Here is a 17,394-nt window from a genome sequence, read left to right as displayed (position 1 = left end):
CAGGCATAAACACTGGTTATTCTGTAATTCATTACACCCCCTCCTCATCATCTTGACATGTGCTTGAAACAATAGCTTTCCTTAAGATGCCTGAACATGTCCATGGACTAGATCCTTTCACTGTCCTTGGCACATTTTTGTTGCACGAAGTCCTCTTCCTTTTAAATTAAAACTTTTGGTTGTTCTGATGAATCTCATTGGGTTTGCTTCTTGCAGAATGTCAATAATAGAATAGAATTTAGAAGATCAATGTCAATACCAACAGTGATGGGATTTCGAACACAAGCTAGTTCCTCTGTGCTTTGCATTTATGTTTTTGAACACTCAGGGCACCAGAGTGAGGCCTTTTAATGCTATAGTTAAGTAGACTGCATATAGTTGGTGTTGAAACGGGGTTTTGTTTTGTTTTTTTACATCAGTAAGTTAGGTCATTTAACTTCTCCTCCTCCTCCTCAAACAGCTGTCTTGAGCAAACTAGCTAAGTTCCTCCAGTCAGACTATCTACCCACCCTGAGGCAGGAGTCAATAACTTGTAGTTACTCTGATATAATTAGTTTCTATATTTAGTAATACATAGTTATTGAATGCCTACTATGCTGTGCATTGCAACAGACATTGGAGAGTCAGTCTACAGTTTCTGGTCCTATGGGAGTCTAGAATTAAGAACAAACATTTACCACGTGAAGCCACAGCTATGTAGTGCTTAGTCTCTGTTGGGCCGTTACAATGAGGACTGGTAGATTTTATAAAGTCTCTTAATAATATTGGACTGAAAACATAGAAGAAAAAAATGTTATCTGTTCCTTGTATGTCTTAGCTGTGTGTCCTCAGTGGCTAGAAAATGAGAAGGTTGTATCCATGTATCTATGACATGTCTCGTGTCAAATGTTAACTTATTAGGGATTCTTAGCAATTTAAGTTGTATTTCAAAACTAAGCTGAAATTGATCATTTCCCACATTTTAGTTTACACATGTAAACCTGTTTCCCCAGTCCTTTTTAACAGATGTGTTTAGGGATTAGTATTATTCCTTTTTACAAATGAAGACACAGGCTCAGAACATTTCATTGATTTACCTAAAATAAGTTAACCCACTTGTTACGTAGGGCCTACGTTTGGTTCCATGGGATAATACCTTTTCTCTTTTTGTGCCAATTACTGAGAACAACAGCCAAAGGTAAACAAGGGCAAATGTTTTAGTTTGGGATCATTTATGGACATTGGTGTGATTTTTACTATGCTTTGCACATCACGTGCATGAATCAACCTCTGATACGTTATGTGAGAGGAACATCTGAGAGAAGAACTTCCAAATCATTTAACTATGACTTTAGAAATCATTATTTTTCCTAATTATGCCTTTTTCTTAATGCTCTGGGAAATAATAGTTTTAACTATTCAAAGAAATGATACTGTTAAAGGCTAAATGTCATGAACACACCATTTAAAAAAATACAAAAATGTTGCAATGTACTAATAATTAGCAATATACAAATTTAAATAATAGAACAATCAGGAATATAATAGCAAAAATCACAACTCAATAATTATCTTAATGAAATAGATCTCATATATTTTGCTGGTGGCAATTTAAATTAGGACAAATTGTTAGGAAAGTTGTTTCGTGCTATCAAGAGCCAGGAAAAGATCTGTGCTCTTTGACCTTGTAGTCCTACTTCTGGGAATCTATCATAAGGAACAATCCAAAATATGAGAAAAGCTGCACCAATGAAACAGAAATGACAAAAGTATCCAAGAACAGGGTCATGGTAAATTCCTTACATTGTATTTGATAGAATTAATGGCCATTAAAAAGAAAAGTGTAGGATACAGTTGTTGGCTGAAAATGCAAAATTAAAATGTATACAAATTTATTTTATAATTACAAATAGGAGAAAAGCAGATGTATGGGGGGAAAAAAGCTAGAGGAAACAAGGTAATACTAACAGAGGTTTAGTTAGGGTCATGGGACTTCTTGGTGGTTTTTTCTTCTTCTATTTTCCAAAATTTCAGTAATGTTATTTTTATTACTTTTATTCAAATTATCAATAAAAATATGTCTAATTGAGTTGTTCTCCACAGCTGTGTTGAGGCTCACCGGTAGGTTTGGGAGTGAGTGGGAGGAAAGGGGTGGAGTTAGAACTAGCAGGCAGAACACATGACAGAAAGCTCTGGCCTGTCCTCTGCACACAGTTGCCCATGAAGAGGGACAGGTACTGAGGGGAGTGTGTTATGCCCAAAGCTCTGTAGTGATACTTTGTTAGCAGAAACAGTAAAAAAGGTTACCTTCATTCATCTGTTTCTTTATATAAAATACTGGAATAATAGTATTTGTCTGACTTCCTCGCAGTGTTGTTGTCAATACAATTGTGGTAATACGTATGAAGTACAACAAACACCCCGTTCCATGTTAGTTGCTATTGTTTAATAATAATAATAATAATAATAATAATAATAATAATAAACAATAATAATAATTGAATCTTGGTTTCATTATCTGAAAAATAGCAATAATAGTTTTTGTCCTGTTACCTCATAGGCTTATTGTTAGAATCAAATGAGATAATGTATGTAAATGAGTTGACACTAAGTGTTATAGAAATGAAAGCAGTTATTTTTGACTGCACACCTGGTTCCCAAGATATCGTGACTCTGGAGTAATGTGAGACCCACGTTTACAAAATGGTGCTAGTTTCAAACTTTCGGGTTCACGCTTTCTCTGTGGCAGAGAAAGACATGTTCTGGAAAGGATTTTGTCCCAGCTCCTACTGGGCCAGTGTAAGAAAAATACTGTTTATGTCTGTGAAGTAAGTTGTTTGGTGGAAGAGTTCACAGCCGTGAAAATTTGCAGTCAGGATGATGTGTCACTGTGTGAGCCATTTATCTGAACACAATTGTGTTGGCTGAAGCAACGTGGTACAGCCGTTATCTTCTAGAGATTGGAAGCAGCAACTGCTAATGTGCTGGAAAAGATGTGGAACATAAAGAAGGCACCAACGTGCCAACTTCTGGAATTTTCAAGATGCTTTTCAAAGAAAAGTCCAGAATATTCAATAGAAAATAATCGATTTAAAATAAATCCCATCCAATTAGATCGTATTCTGCCAACTTCTTCCTTCAAAAATCAGGTCTACGGTAGAAAGCTCTTTGGATTCCTATTAGTCTCTGAATGGCAGGTTAGAAAGAAGAGATAAGAAAAAAAAAGTAATCTTCCTAGGGCACTGGCACCAGTGTCCTTTGTTCTCGAGCCACAGCTTCAGTGCCAAAAGCTATGCATGCAGGGAAAATACTGACATTTGAGGCCAATATTGGGCATGTCTCAATTTTCTTATAGACTTAGAACTGAGAAGACAACAATTTGGAAGTAATCATTTGGATTAATTGCTTTTGTAGAATGACATTAAACCTCCTGGTAATCACTTATGTGAGGTAAGTGAGTTAGAATGAAGGTAAAATCCCTTTATAATTTCACTTAGAAAACAGCATTCATAACATTTTACATGAACTAGAGAGAGTGAAGTATGGAGATCTATCACCAGTCACACATTGTGTAAGAAAAGCCCTTCTCGGGCTACCTCTCCTCGTCAAGAGCTCCCCACCCTCAGAAATGACCTGTCTATTCCAGTAAGGAAGTTCTTTGACCTTCTAGTTTTACATGAACACAGTTTTCCTGAGAAGTCAGTTTAAGATCAAATCCAGTCACAAAAGAAAAAAAAAAAAAACATTAAAATTGAAAGGCATTAGGGGAAGGAATGGATAAAGGGACTTAAACCAAAAACTTATTTTAAAGGAACAAATATACTTGATCAGATCTCTTTTTGCAACAGAGTAAGGACTCATTGGAACCAAAATCTACAAAGCACAGTGCAAATGCTTATGTCAGACAGTCTTAGGGCGGGGGTTCAAATAATAGTCACTCAGTTGACCCTCAGTTTTCTTATCTGTAAATGCCTAGTTATGAAGATTAAATTGGACAATGCCTGAAATGCCTAGAACATCAATGTATCTGATATATTTTGATATATGGATAGATACATATGGATATATCTATATGGATAGATATACAGATAGATATATCATAAGCAAGCAGTATAATAGCCCCAGAATGGTTACGTTCATAAGTTTTTGTGGTTTGGATCAAACTTGTGAATTGGGTCACCTTTTGAGATATTTTGCATGAACTGGCTATGAAAAGGACCCCTTTACCTATGAAAAGGTAAATTTGTATTTACCTCTTCTTTTATTGGCTTGTAAATTGGGATTTTTTTTTTTGTCTTAGTAGAGCACCTCTTGTTTTTAATCTTAGTATTAAAAACACTTTTCATTTTATGTTTATTCTCAGCATGATAGCATATAATCACATTGTGTAACTAATTTATTTCATGGTAGGAGGATACTGAGGCCCAGAAAAGTTAAATGACTAGGTAGTGGCAAATCCTCACATCAGTTTTAGTAAGAAAAAATATTTGTGTTAAAGTGTCTTAAAAATAATTTCCATACAGATAATTTTTCTCTAGCTCCTTTGCTCACAACATGTATCAAAGGGTAGAATTTTTGCTCTATGAGAACTTCAACATTGCATTCATATAATTTCCCAAGAAAACTCCCTTTCAAAAAAAAGTTTTGTAACAAGTAATCTAAAAGCGATTTTTTTCTTCAAAGAAAATTCCCTTTAGAAAAGAAGGAAGTACACCAACTAGGACAAAGGCAGCCAGCTAAGATCAGTGACTCAGTCTGTTCCATAAATTATAGCTCTGAAGTCAGTTTGAAAGAGTGCTTACATTCTCAAGACAAAGATTGTGATGACACCTATGGGGGAGGAACAGCTACAGTGGCAATTAGTTCTATAAAACAGAAAGAATTATTAAGTGTATGAACCCTAAGTTAACATGCAAGTTCAGAAATATATATTAAAAGAGGGAATTGCCGAAAAACCTATGGTGCACTGAGAAGTTGTTCCCCTGGTTAGTGGTGAAAGTTAAGTCTGTGGTATGTATAGATCAGAGGAGCTTACCTGTGTGTTCGCCTTTTGTGACCTGGTTTGGGGTGCATAGGTGGAGATAGCATAGAAAGGCCAGGGGCCATGTTTTCCTCAGCTGGAAGGGCATAATGGGTCCATGTGGCCTGTTCTTACAGGGCCTGTTCCTTGGGCTTTTTTTTCCAAGACCATAGACCATAATCCTTTTGGAAGCTCCCAAAGGATTGATGATGATGAAGATAGATAAGAGTCTGAAAACTAACCTAGGGAAGTCCAAGTTGTTGCACAGAAAGTATGGTTACATTGGTGAAGATGTGTTCTCTCAAGACATCCAATCACACACATTCTTTTATCACTGTGTTCCTTGAACTTTCCTCTTTGCCACCAAAAATAAATAAATAAATAAAAAGTAAAAAATATGTATGTTGGAACACTCTGTGAGGAGTCCTTGGCCAGTTCCCTAGGTATATTTTCAGAGCAGTCTTGTCAGTTTCAGCCCCTCTCAGGCTGTGGACACTTTCCTGTGGATCTCCCTGCTCAGCTTACCTCTGTCCACACCACACACAGCTGTCTGATTCCACCCCATGCTCCGCCTTCCTATGGGCACTTTTCCTGATTCGTGGTGTCTGTAGGTTCAATCACTGTATCACGTGCAGAACTTCTCTCCTTCAGTGACCTTTTCTGCAGATAAGGAGAAAAACACAGTAATTTCTGCTTCATTCTCCACCCTGCTGTAATTTATGGAACAGAGCGGTTTGTCTCATTAGCAAAAGCAACTGAGAACCGGCTAGGAAAAGTATATTTGGGTCTCCTTGGACTCCCCCGTAATTTCACAGTGTGTTTTTTTTTCTTTCTCTTATATAGTTCTATTTTCATTTGGTAATGCTTGTTAGTGTGAAGGTTTGCCTTGATTCCCAAACAAACATCCAAGTCCCTTGGGATTTGGTGCCTGCCTTTTCCTAGTCATGTATTGCATGGACCCTGCATAATGCATGGAGCATGCTCAGAGTCTACTTTGCGGCTAATTAGAAACCTCTGAGACTGTAATAAACTACTCCTTCTTCAAGTCTAAGGTCCTCCCCCCATTTGACCATTTCCTTTGTAATACTTTTAGATGTCTGAGAAAATTTAATGGCCTCACTACCTTTGAAACATAATCTGCATGTTTTACACCTGAAGCTAATATGTTATATACCAATTTTATTTAAAAAAAAAAATTGGACAATGAACTCTTCCAGTTGGCCTGTTCCCTCCTCCAGCTATCCCTGCTGAGAAACATGCTGGGAGGTGATGTTGGCGGTTTATATCATCAACCTGTAAACATTTCAGGGGGCTTCTTCAGAAATGCCAGTTCTGTTTTTATTTTTCTCTGTCAGACCCTCTTCTTTTCTCACTATATGTGCTCTCCCTGGGTAATTTTATCTGCATCTGTAGCTTTAATTATCATTTCTATGCATATCAATACCAGTTTTAGATGTCGAGCTCATGTCTGTCTTCTGCACTCCAGAACTACCCTACCATTGCCTACCGGATGTCTCCACTTGTAAATCTCCAAAAGAATAGCAAACCTGCTCATTCCAAACAGACCTCACAGACTTCCCATACCTACCCCAACTCTACCCTACTTGCTACCCTGTCAGTGTTCTCTGTATCTGCAAGAAGGGATCCAGTTTCCTACCCCCAGAACTAAGGAATCTTCCTTGACAAGTTCTTCTTTCTCACATCCCATGTCACCACATCTACTATTGTTGCCTAAATATCTTCCCAATCTGTCTACTTCATGGCTACTGTCTACTTCAATCTGGCTAACCTACTTCATGTCTGTTCTGGACAACTACTAAGGTTACTCTATTCTAGCTTCCTTACAGTTGTCCACGTAGCAGCCAGAATGATCTCACTGTCAGAGCCATTCACAAAGTTCTTAGTGTGGGTGCATCTTGCTTCCCCTGCCTCCTCTTAAGCTACACCCTCTCTCACTCTGTGCTCCTGCCCCACTGGTCTGCTTTCAGTTCTTCAAAATAGCCTCCTTCTGCTACTGAACTTCTGCACACACTTTTTCCTCTTAGTGCACAGTGCTTTCTCCCATTTTGAATCTTGTCTTGCAGGTAGATGAGCTCCCATGTCAGTTCCCCTGGGAAGTGTCCCCACTTCTCCCATTTAGGTCAGATTCCTCCACAACACATATGTTCATGCAGTAATGTGTTCCTTTTCTTCAGAGCACCTGACTTGGATTTTCAAAATATTTGCATGTGATTTTGTGTGTGTGAGTGAAAAATCCATCTCCTTCATCAGACTGTAAATCCATAGTATTGGTTACATATTCATGGAGAAGATGTACACAGTCCCTGTTTACATGGAATTTTGTATTTAGTTAGGTCCTTGATAAATATTTTAAAAAGTGCAGTGATCCAGCAGTGCAAAATGACCATAATTGAGGTAAAGCATGCTGATCACTAGGCAAGCTGCAATGTCTATTTCTACTAAGTACCCAAAGCTCATTCTTATATTTACTGCCCCATTTAAGGCAAGATAATAGTGTCTCTGTCTGGAATTTCTGCAAACATAAAGACGTAGTGAAGGCTGGCAGGAGGGAAACTTCAGAGAAGGCACTGGTGGTAGAGGGGGTCCTTTCCTTCTGGCTTTTGGTCCTTGGTTGTGATGCCAAATTCCTTGAATTCATGTTTTTCAAACTTTATTTTTTATTTATGTTTAAAAAATATTTATTTATTTATTTTGAGAGAGAGAGAGAATGATAGTCTGTGAGTGGGGAAGGGGCAAAGAGAGAAAGAATCCTAAGCAGGCTCCATGGTGTCAGCACAGAGCCCAACACAGGTCTCAAACCCACGAGCCATGAGATCATGACCTGGAGTCAAGATCAAGAGTCAGATGCTTAACCAACTGAGCCACTGAGATGCCTCCATGTTTTTTCAAACTTTAGCAAGCATTAGAAACAACAGGAGGACTTGTCAAAGTACCGATTTCTGTGGCCCACCCCCAGTTTCTGACTCTATAGTTTTGGGGTGGAACCTAAGAATTTATATTTCTAACAAGTTTCACATATGATGGTGCTGGACCACAATTAGAGAATCATTACCTTAGGTAATTCCATCATGAAACTCAGTCCCAGACAAATTATCCTTTATGAGGATGACCTTCCATATAGCCCCTGCTTTTCTCAGTGACTCTGACTGTAAAATTCATGTACTTGAAGAAGTGTACGTTGGGTGGGCAGAGCATGATCCCTTGATGATTTCACAGTTGGAGAGTTCTGACTGATTTTTATGATCTCACCAGTATTAGCACCTTTGCCAGATATTCCGAATAAGTAAGCATGTTATTGGCCACTGGATTTCTAGGCATTTCAAGAGTACTAATTAGTACTTCCAGGCATTTCAAGTATACTAATTAGAATGTGTAAAGAAAAGGAAGAAATAGGTGATCTTCTGTTTGAGCTAAAGGGCATATAAATAGTGTAACAGTATCTTTTGGCAGGGGTGTGCTTTCACTATGGCATAAGGGAAGCTGATGCGACTCAGTCAGTATATTGGTGGGGGAAAGGGGAGCTCAGGTAGAAGCAGCCTTTGTGGGTAAAATGGAATTTTAGTCTAGTAATATGTTAGTTTAGATGTCAAAAGTCTCCAAGGAACACAAGGTATGAGGGTGAGAGTGTAATATCATGCACAAAGAATTAGTTGAAGAATGCTTTGAAGAAGACCCATGGTTCTAATTCTGCTATGCCAATATAGTCTACATCTCTGGGCTTCCATTCCTTCATCTATAAAAATGAATTTGTTGGTCTAGATCAAGTGTCAGTGGATTTTTGCTGTATGGGGCCAGGTAGCATATATTTTAGGATTTGTGGGTTATACCATCCCTGGTGCGACTGCTGAATTATGCTGTGGGTAGTGTGGAAACAGCCACAGAGGTTGTGTAAATGAATGGACATGGCTATGTTCCAATAAAACTTTATTTACAAAAACTGATGGTGGACAGAACTTGGTCTGGTTAATCTTTGAACTTTCCTTTTTTTTTATGTTTATTTAGTTTTTTGAGAGAGGGGGTGGGGAGGGAGAGACAGAGACAGAGCACGAGCAGGAGAGAGGCAGAGAGAGAGGGAGACACAGAATCCGAAGGAGACTCCAGGCTCTGAGCTGTCAGCACAGAGCCCGATGCAGGGCTCGAAGCCATGAACTGTGAGTTCATGACCTGAGCTGACTCAACTGACTGAGCCACCCAGGAGTCCCTCTTTGAACTTTTTCGATCACACACTCCTATACGTAGCAACAACGAAAGAGCTTACCATGTGTGTTTCAATAGATGTGTACTAATTTACAAATAATATGAATCTGTAAGTGTCTTATATACTATATACATTATAAAACATTCCCTAATAATAGAAGTTTAGTAGGGATACGACAAAATAGATAAAAACAGATTTCATTCTTTTTGATTGCTGAGTAATACTCCATTGTGTGTGTGTGTGTGTGTGTGTATGTGTATATATATATATACCACATTGTGTATATATATATATATATATATATATATATATATATACCCCACATCTTCTTTATCCATTCATCCATTGATGGACATTTGGGCTCTTTTCCATACTTTGGCTACAACTACATGGATGGAACTGGGAGGGTATTACGCTAAGTGAAATTAGCCAGTCAGAGAAAGACAAAAATCATATGACTTCACTCATATGAGGACTTTGGGAGACAAAACAGATGAACATAAGGGAAGGGAAACAAAAAAATAATATAAAAACAGGGAGAGGGACAAAACAGAAGAGACTCATAAATGTGGAGAACAAACTGAGGGTTATGGGAGGGGTTGTGGGAGGGGGGATGGGCTAAATGGGTAAGGGGCACTAAGGAATCTACTCCTGAAATCATTGTTGCACTAGATGCTAACTAATTTGGATGTAAATTAAAAAATAAATAAATAAAATTAAAAAAAAAATAAAAACAGATGATCTAGTTTTCCCACATTCTAATGGATCTTCTTGTATATCCCCTTGAGACTGTGGAGGCCACTCATCTTGACAGTTTCGAAGGTTCTTCGATGCTCTAATGTCCTATTGTTATGTATGTGGTAAACCTTCCAGGATGCACAGCTGCCAGGTGATTTGGGGCTTCATCAGCTAGAGAGGTAACTCTGAATGATTTGTACTAACAGAAGGAAGAAGAGATGCCAGTAATTAATAAAAGAGACAGCTGAATGTGGTTGGGGAACACAGCAAAAGCCCAGCTGGCAGAGAGTAGTTGTCCCTCTTGTTGGGGCAGTGGGCACAACCATGGCTGCAATAGACTGGACACCAGGGAAGAGTCAGTTTGAATGGCTATGGAAAATTGGATAATTAAATATTTATATGAAAAAAAGAGGTCATGAACTTTTAATTCTGTTAGAAGCTTGTGAGTTTACCCCTTCGTGTTTCAGATGAGATCTTTGTATCTAGAAAAATTCTGTGACAGCTTGTTAGAGGCAAAGTTGGGCCTGGAACTCAGAGCTTTAAACATTCTCACCTAGGTCCTCTCCACAAAAAACAAAAAGTTTCTTTGTCAGTGCCTTTCATTTAAGAACAATCTCCTTTTCAAATCATTTTGAGCTATGTGGCAAGAATTATTCGTCTCCATCTGTTGATGAACATTTAGATTGAATGATTGTGTAGTCCCCAGCACCCAGTGGAACTGGAGCCCTCCTGAACTGGGGAAGGAGTACGTGTTTTGTGATTTCTTTCTCAGTCTCTCCACTTTATCTTGAACCTGGAGCATATGGGCACCTGGGACCTGAAGAAAGCATATCACTGAATTGGCAGGGTGCTCTGAGAGTACTTCATGTCCGTATCTACCCTTGTGATCAGTCATCAGCCTGTGGTGAATATAATGGTATTTGTAAAGGGAAAGGAATCAATGCCAAGCCCAATGTAAATGCTTTCATGAATCCTCCTCTTTGAACAAAAAGAAATGTGGAGACGTTGCATACAAGGAAAGTTCACTAGCAATCCCTGAAGGTTACTGCATCAAATTCTGTTTCATGAGACTTTAGAAAGAGAAAGTTAGAGATTTATTCTGGGGTGAAGGACTTTGGCTTCAGAATAGCCAGGGTCTCCAAGGTCCCTGGGGGATCCAAGAAGATTTTTAAGCAGGGCAACTGGGCTGAGAATGTCTGGGATGTGTAGGGTGCTGAAGGGAGTTTACATGTTTTGAGCAGGGATGGGTGCAGCAATGTGGTGTTTCAGTGAACCAGAGGCTCTGCTGAGGGGGTGGACTGGGGGTGGCCAAGAAGGCTGTGCCTCATGGGGTGAGAAAGTGATCTGCCTGACTCCCTGGTGCGTTAGTGCAGCTCGTGTGCAGACACATCTAGTGTCTGATTCCATATAAATCCATTTGCCAGTCTCTGCCTTTCTGGATATACTTTTGGGCATTTCCCATTCAGAAGGGTTTTAGGATGGAACTCCCCAATGCTCTGTTCCTTTCCTCTAGGTTAGTATTTCCATGGTAAGAAATACAAAAATTTTCTGTGTGGGTAGATGCCAGAAGGGTTTCTCTTTTTTCCTCCCCCCGCCCCTCGAATAATGATGAACATTCCCTCTCTACAAGGCCTTTTGGCACAAAAACACTGCCTGTGCTGTCTGATCCTACCGTCTGTCCTGTTAGTTCTTTCTTTGCAGATCTAACTTCAGAGTAACTAGCCAGCTAAACACATTGAATTGTAGATCTGGAAGAGTTTTAAAACTATATGGCTCTCCCTCTCTTTTACATCTGGAGATTTATTTCACTCTCTAGTTCTTTTATACATCTTGGTTTCTAGTTTTGCTTTGAGTGAGATTTTGAGAATATTTCCCCCCTCTGGCTTCCATTTTAAGTCACTCATTGCAAGTATATGTTAGACATACTCAGTTGTTCAACGTCAAAGAAGTAGTGATTCTGGATGTGTGTGAAAGAGGGGGGAAGGAGTGGATATAATTAGAAGATTATAATCTGAGAATCTGATTACATTTCTATCCTTGCGTTCTCTTGGAAAAGCTAAAACTTCGCAGTAATTCTAAATTTATTCATTTTTTTTTCTTCTCTTTAATGTTTGGGCTAAAATTTCTTCTTGCTCTCGCCTTTGAATACAAATACTTGACCTAGGAAAATCACAGCTGACAAAATTGTCTCAAGTGGGGCATGAGATCTGGTTCTCTGCAATTTTCCAAATGCAAACGTTAGGGGGGAAATATCATCGAAACACATCTGGGAGAGCTCAGTGCCCTTTTAGGGGAGTGTGGCTTTATGTGCTCAGGGCTGGTAAAACGTTGACAAGGTTTGAACCTTGATGGTAAGTGTCAGATAAACATCCTCCTGCAGCCAAACTGAAGAGTCTTGCTGGGATGGGGGAGGGGAAGATTTTCTAGGAAGTGCTCAACACAGAGCTGACAGGATCTTAGAAGACAGAAAGTAAATAGGGGTTTTGTGTTGGTCTTTGAATACAGAACCGGTAAAAGCCCCAAGCAGAAAAACAAAAATCTCCCAGATATAGATTCTAGGAAAAGGCATCATGTTATCTACCTTCATCCAAAGAAGAAAAAAAATCCCACTGAGAGTAAACAGCACCTTCAATGGCTCTTCAAACGCTTCGTTGCACACCTGAGTTGGTTGATCGAGTTTCCTCCACAGGTCTGAGGGGCATTGTTCCCGTTCTCAAGGGATGACCTAAGACATACAAGGTAATCAGCTGAATTGTCTGCTCCTGAATGGAAGCCTTCCTGTCCATGAAAGTTGCCCAAAAGCTAATCACAGGTGATGTATGAGGACCGCATTCCTTCCAAATGCACCTTTCTTTATAAGAGAGTGTTTGCACTTTACTTAGAAAAGAATGTCACCTCCAACCCCTTCCCCCTCCCAGGCTATTCTCTATGGCTCACCGAAACCCTGAGTCTCTTCAAGTCCTCAAGTAGACTGAAGGCAATTGGTCTTTTTGTGCAGAGGTGAATTTCTGTCATATTTATTCAAGGACCTCAGGTGTAACTTGACATCCTTCAAAACAGAGGTGAAAACTGGACACTAAATTCTTACATGTAGCATCATAGAGAATCCTCATTCATCCCTCTCTCTCAGGATTATCATTGATCTGGTGAGATTTTTTTTTGCACTTGGGGAGGCATCCACTTCTTTCATGTCGTGTGAATTCCTAAATGAGAGGGTAAACCGTATATCATGTGTTTTCAATGCCCTTATCATTTTTACTGGTAGGTCTCACATATCTTTCTGGATCCATTCTGATTCATGACCCAAGTTCTGTAATTCTTGCTGAAGTCATCATATTTTTCTGGAACGTTAGAGTCAAGGCTTTTCTTTTTTCTTTTCTTTTCTTTTTTCTTTTTTTTTTGTCCTCACCACCCCACCTATATCCCAGTGAAGAGTAGCACATACTGAGTACTTAGTAATAATAACATATCTGTAAAGCACTTTCCTGTTACAAAGTACTTTCACAGATATCCTCCTACCTAGTAATGTGAGTTGAATTGACATGAACTGAGGTAATTGAATTGAGCAATCCCACTATGGTGTAGAGGCTTGGCAGAAAAGAAGAAAAAGAACTGGGTCTGGAGAAGGCAAGAGCGATGACCATTGGAGTAGGGAGTGCTAACATGATTTCAGGGCCATGCAGCCTCCACCAGATGGCTTGTTCCGGCTCCTACTCTCAGTGCATTTCTTCTCTGCTTTGTACACAGCACCCTGGTCTTAAAGGCAAAAAGCTTCTATGGAACTGGAGAAATGGGTTATAGAAGCGAGGTTCATTTTTTTTCTGATAAGAATGACGTCACCAGGAAGGACTGACTTATGGTCACGACCCAGTGGTTTGCTGTTTTTGTTTTTTCCTCCTCTGCTGAAAGAATAAGCAGGAATGGAGTTCAGCTGAGCCACATGAAAGGAAAGAGATGTTTTTCTTTCCATTAGGGAGAAGTAGGAGAGTCAGCTGAGCAGGGAGAGGACTGGTAGGCCCATGGCTCTCTCAAAGTCTAAATGAAAAGTGAAGCATTTGACCAGGAGCTGGAGCAGAAAGAAATAGCAGGGGCTGCAAATAGATTTCTTAAATCAGAAAAAAAGAAAAGAAAAGCAGACTTCAATTCAGCAGTGATTGGCCAAAGAGACAAAGATGATTTACTTGTGATCTCCAAACTTTCACTCTGAATGATATCTTAAGTCCCTAAATTTAAAGATGGATTTATCTATCATTTTAATAGTTATATTTTAATATTAAACATGCAAATATGTATTTTATATTTATGTAGGAAAAGGATAATTAAATTGATCTTTTTCTATTCCTGCTCCTCCCTGTTCCTACAGTTAGAGAGTTTCACTGTTCCATTGACTTATTACAGGTAGTAAGTCTTTGAGGAAGAAACAGTCAACTTTGATACAACTGTCTTTGCCCCAAATCAGACTTACTGAGATAAAACAAATGTCTTATCTCTTTGCACCCAATGCCACTATTTGCATACCATCTGCCTTATACATTTTAAGTACATAACATAAAAAGGCACAAAAAATGTCTGTTTCATTTCTCTACGATTCTATTCCAGACCTTGGGGGGTGGGGGAGATGCCCTCTGATGGCAGTAATGAGACTGATAAAGGGAGATGGTAACTGTCAAATCCTAGCCATTTTCCCCAAGACAGCTGGCTGTCCCTAAGCCAGATGAATTACACTTTCTCACACCCCTCCTCCACCCCAAATTCTGACAGCAGGGCTCATGCCTGAAATATTTCACAACCAAGACAGCTCCAGCACTCATGCACTAGAACAAGAGCCAGTGGGACTAGTAGAGCAGGGTCTTGAAGTTGTGCTTTGGACCCATTACCCCTTTAGTTGCTGAACTATGGAAGAATTTGGGGATGGTCCCTGGAGTGGGTAGAGGAGGGGATTTCAGAGTCTCTGAGCAGTAGCAACTGAAAAATTAGTACAGCCAGTGCACTCTGACTGATTGTCATCCCTCAGAGCATTGTAGTGAGTGTGGGTGAGACTAAGAGCCACCCAATTCAATGTCTGCTGGGTGCTATACTGGGCATGGGGGCTGTAAAGATGTAAGAGACTCTGTCTCAGCACTCTTCTGCAGCCAATGGAGTTAGTCATTTCTTCCTTCATACAGCTGATTCCACCTCATCATTCAGTCCTATCACTGAATCCTGTTCATTTTCTTCACAACACTCACACAATGTGTAGTTTAAATACATACACTGGTGTGTAGATGTATGAATGTATGTGCTTATAGTCAGACTCCCCAGTAGACATGACCTCCATGAATTCTCAGCTCCCATCAAGGTGCCTGACAGTAGGCACAGAATAAATATTTGTTGAATAAAGGAATCAGTGGTCACAAAGGGATTGTTTGAGTATCATAAAACCACCTCAAACGATAAAGCATCAATTCTGTGCAAAACACATCTGTACATGCCATAAAATGCTAATCTTAAATCTGTCCTGTGTCACCAGACGTAAGCTGGGTTCTGGACCCACCACTGGTAGGTTTCCTAATGGAAGAACTCTAATAGTACCTGAGACTAGGAAAGGGTATGTGTGTGTGTGTGTGTGTGTGTGTGTGTGTGTGTGTGTGTGTGGGTGTGTGTGTGTGTGCGCGCGCGCGCACGTGCACCTTTTGTCATCAGATAAATGATGCCGTCAAACTGCTGGCTATTTAGATGATTAGGCTACTCAGTGTGCCTGTGGATGGTCAGCTGCTTGAATGACCCAAACTTTCATGAACCCATTTAGGTCATTGGAGGAAATGACATTTTTAAGTCTCAGCAAAGATTCCCTTCTGGATCTGCCTGAGCTGTGGGGGATTTTTTTTTCCCCTCCATTTATTTGACTCATTTCACTGATCCTTGCAAACAAGACAAAAATAGCCTTTTGATATTTTTCATCCTCCCTTATTAACTATGTGAGTCCTAAAGATCTCAGAAGAAAGCAAGGAAAGTGGCAGGAGAGGAAAGAGGAGAAAATGCCATCTGTACCACTTTTGCAGGCTCTTCCCTCAAGTTTCATGAGTCTTGCAGAAAGCCAGAAGGAAGGTTTGCATTCAGAAAAGGAGTCTTGCTGGTGTCCTCCATCTCTCTCTCTCTCTCTCTCTCTCTCTCTTTCTCTCTGCTCCCCCATCCCCATGGCAGTTCCTACCCTGCTCCCCAACCCAGATCCTCCAACTCCACCCTTCCTTTCCGTTGCCCTGAAGGGGAGGACATGAGTCAGCATTCAGACTTGAAAGTGTGAGCTGCCTCTGAGTCCTCAGAATGTAATCATTTCAGAAAATCTAGGACACACAACTACAGAGAAAGTCATCTTCCCCATCTCCCTCTGTGGCCAGGCATTTACTCCCACTCTCTGAATGCAGCTTTATCTGGGGTTGAACTTTAACCTTAACAACAACAACAACAACAACAACAACAACAACAACAACAACAAAACCAATGTGGGGGCCCCAGGAGAGCGGCAGGGACAAGCAGCACCCAAGTGCAATTGGCTGTATGGCTTTTGCAGAGAAACTTCAACAGTTTACCACTTTGAACATCTGGTGCTTGGCCTTGTTCAGCCTGGAATTTAAAAAGAGAGAGAGGAAGACAAAGAAAATCATGCTCTGATCAGAGCCTCACTCCTGATCTTAGAAGCCAGAATTAATTTTCTCTTTTATTTTTCCAAAAGAGGAAGTACATTGGAATTCCCTCCAGGTATCTTGTTGAAACATGCAAGCATACCTTTAGACCCATTCTTCTTGGAAGGGGACCAACTTCATTGATTTTTTTGTTGTTGTTGTCGTCGTTCGGCAGACATTCTATCAGTCTCCATATCCAGGTTTTTACTTGGCGCTGAGAAAGGAAACTCCAGTAAATGTCTCTCATCTACCCAGAGGGACTTCTTTTGTCTTGGATTTTGGAGAAAAGGCAAACAGGCTCACACATGGGGTTGTGGCAGACTTCATCATGGATCAGACAGCTCTGAGGAGAAAATCTACTTAGACTTCTTAAGATTCAACCTGTTCAGGATTAGGAGAAAGCCAAGACCTCATCTGTTCTTGTGTGCAGCAATCTGGCCAAAAGTAATTTAGAAAATGATGATCCTTCAGCTATAGAAAGGGGGGATTGCCAAGCTTGTCAACTCTTTACCTGCGGGGTTTCTAGTGCACCCTCTCTTGTTCTTGCTTGAAGCGTCTCCTCCTTCCTCTGGTCCAATTAGCAAAGCAAGCAGGGTTTGGAAAGGGAGAGTGACTTGTAAGTGCCATAAGTCCAGTTGTTGAGTTCCCAGCTCCAAGTGTCTTGTTGCCAAAACAGACAAGAAGCACTCTTATCACACTCTTATTTCATAAACTGATCCTGGGGGTGCCTGGGTGGCGCAGGCGGTTAAGCATCCGACTTTGGATCAGGTCATGAT

The sequence above is a fragment of the Neofelis nebulosa genome, chromosome 6 (assembly GCF_028018385.1).
Source record: "Neofelis nebulosa isolate mNeoNeb1 chromosome 6, mNeoNeb1.pri, whole genome shotgun sequence".
In the NCBI taxonomy this organism is placed as follows: domain Eukaryota; kingdom Metazoa; phylum Chordata; class Mammalia; order Carnivora; family Felidae; genus Neofelis; species Neofelis nebulosa.
Note: the sequence above shows the minus strand (reverse complement) of the source record.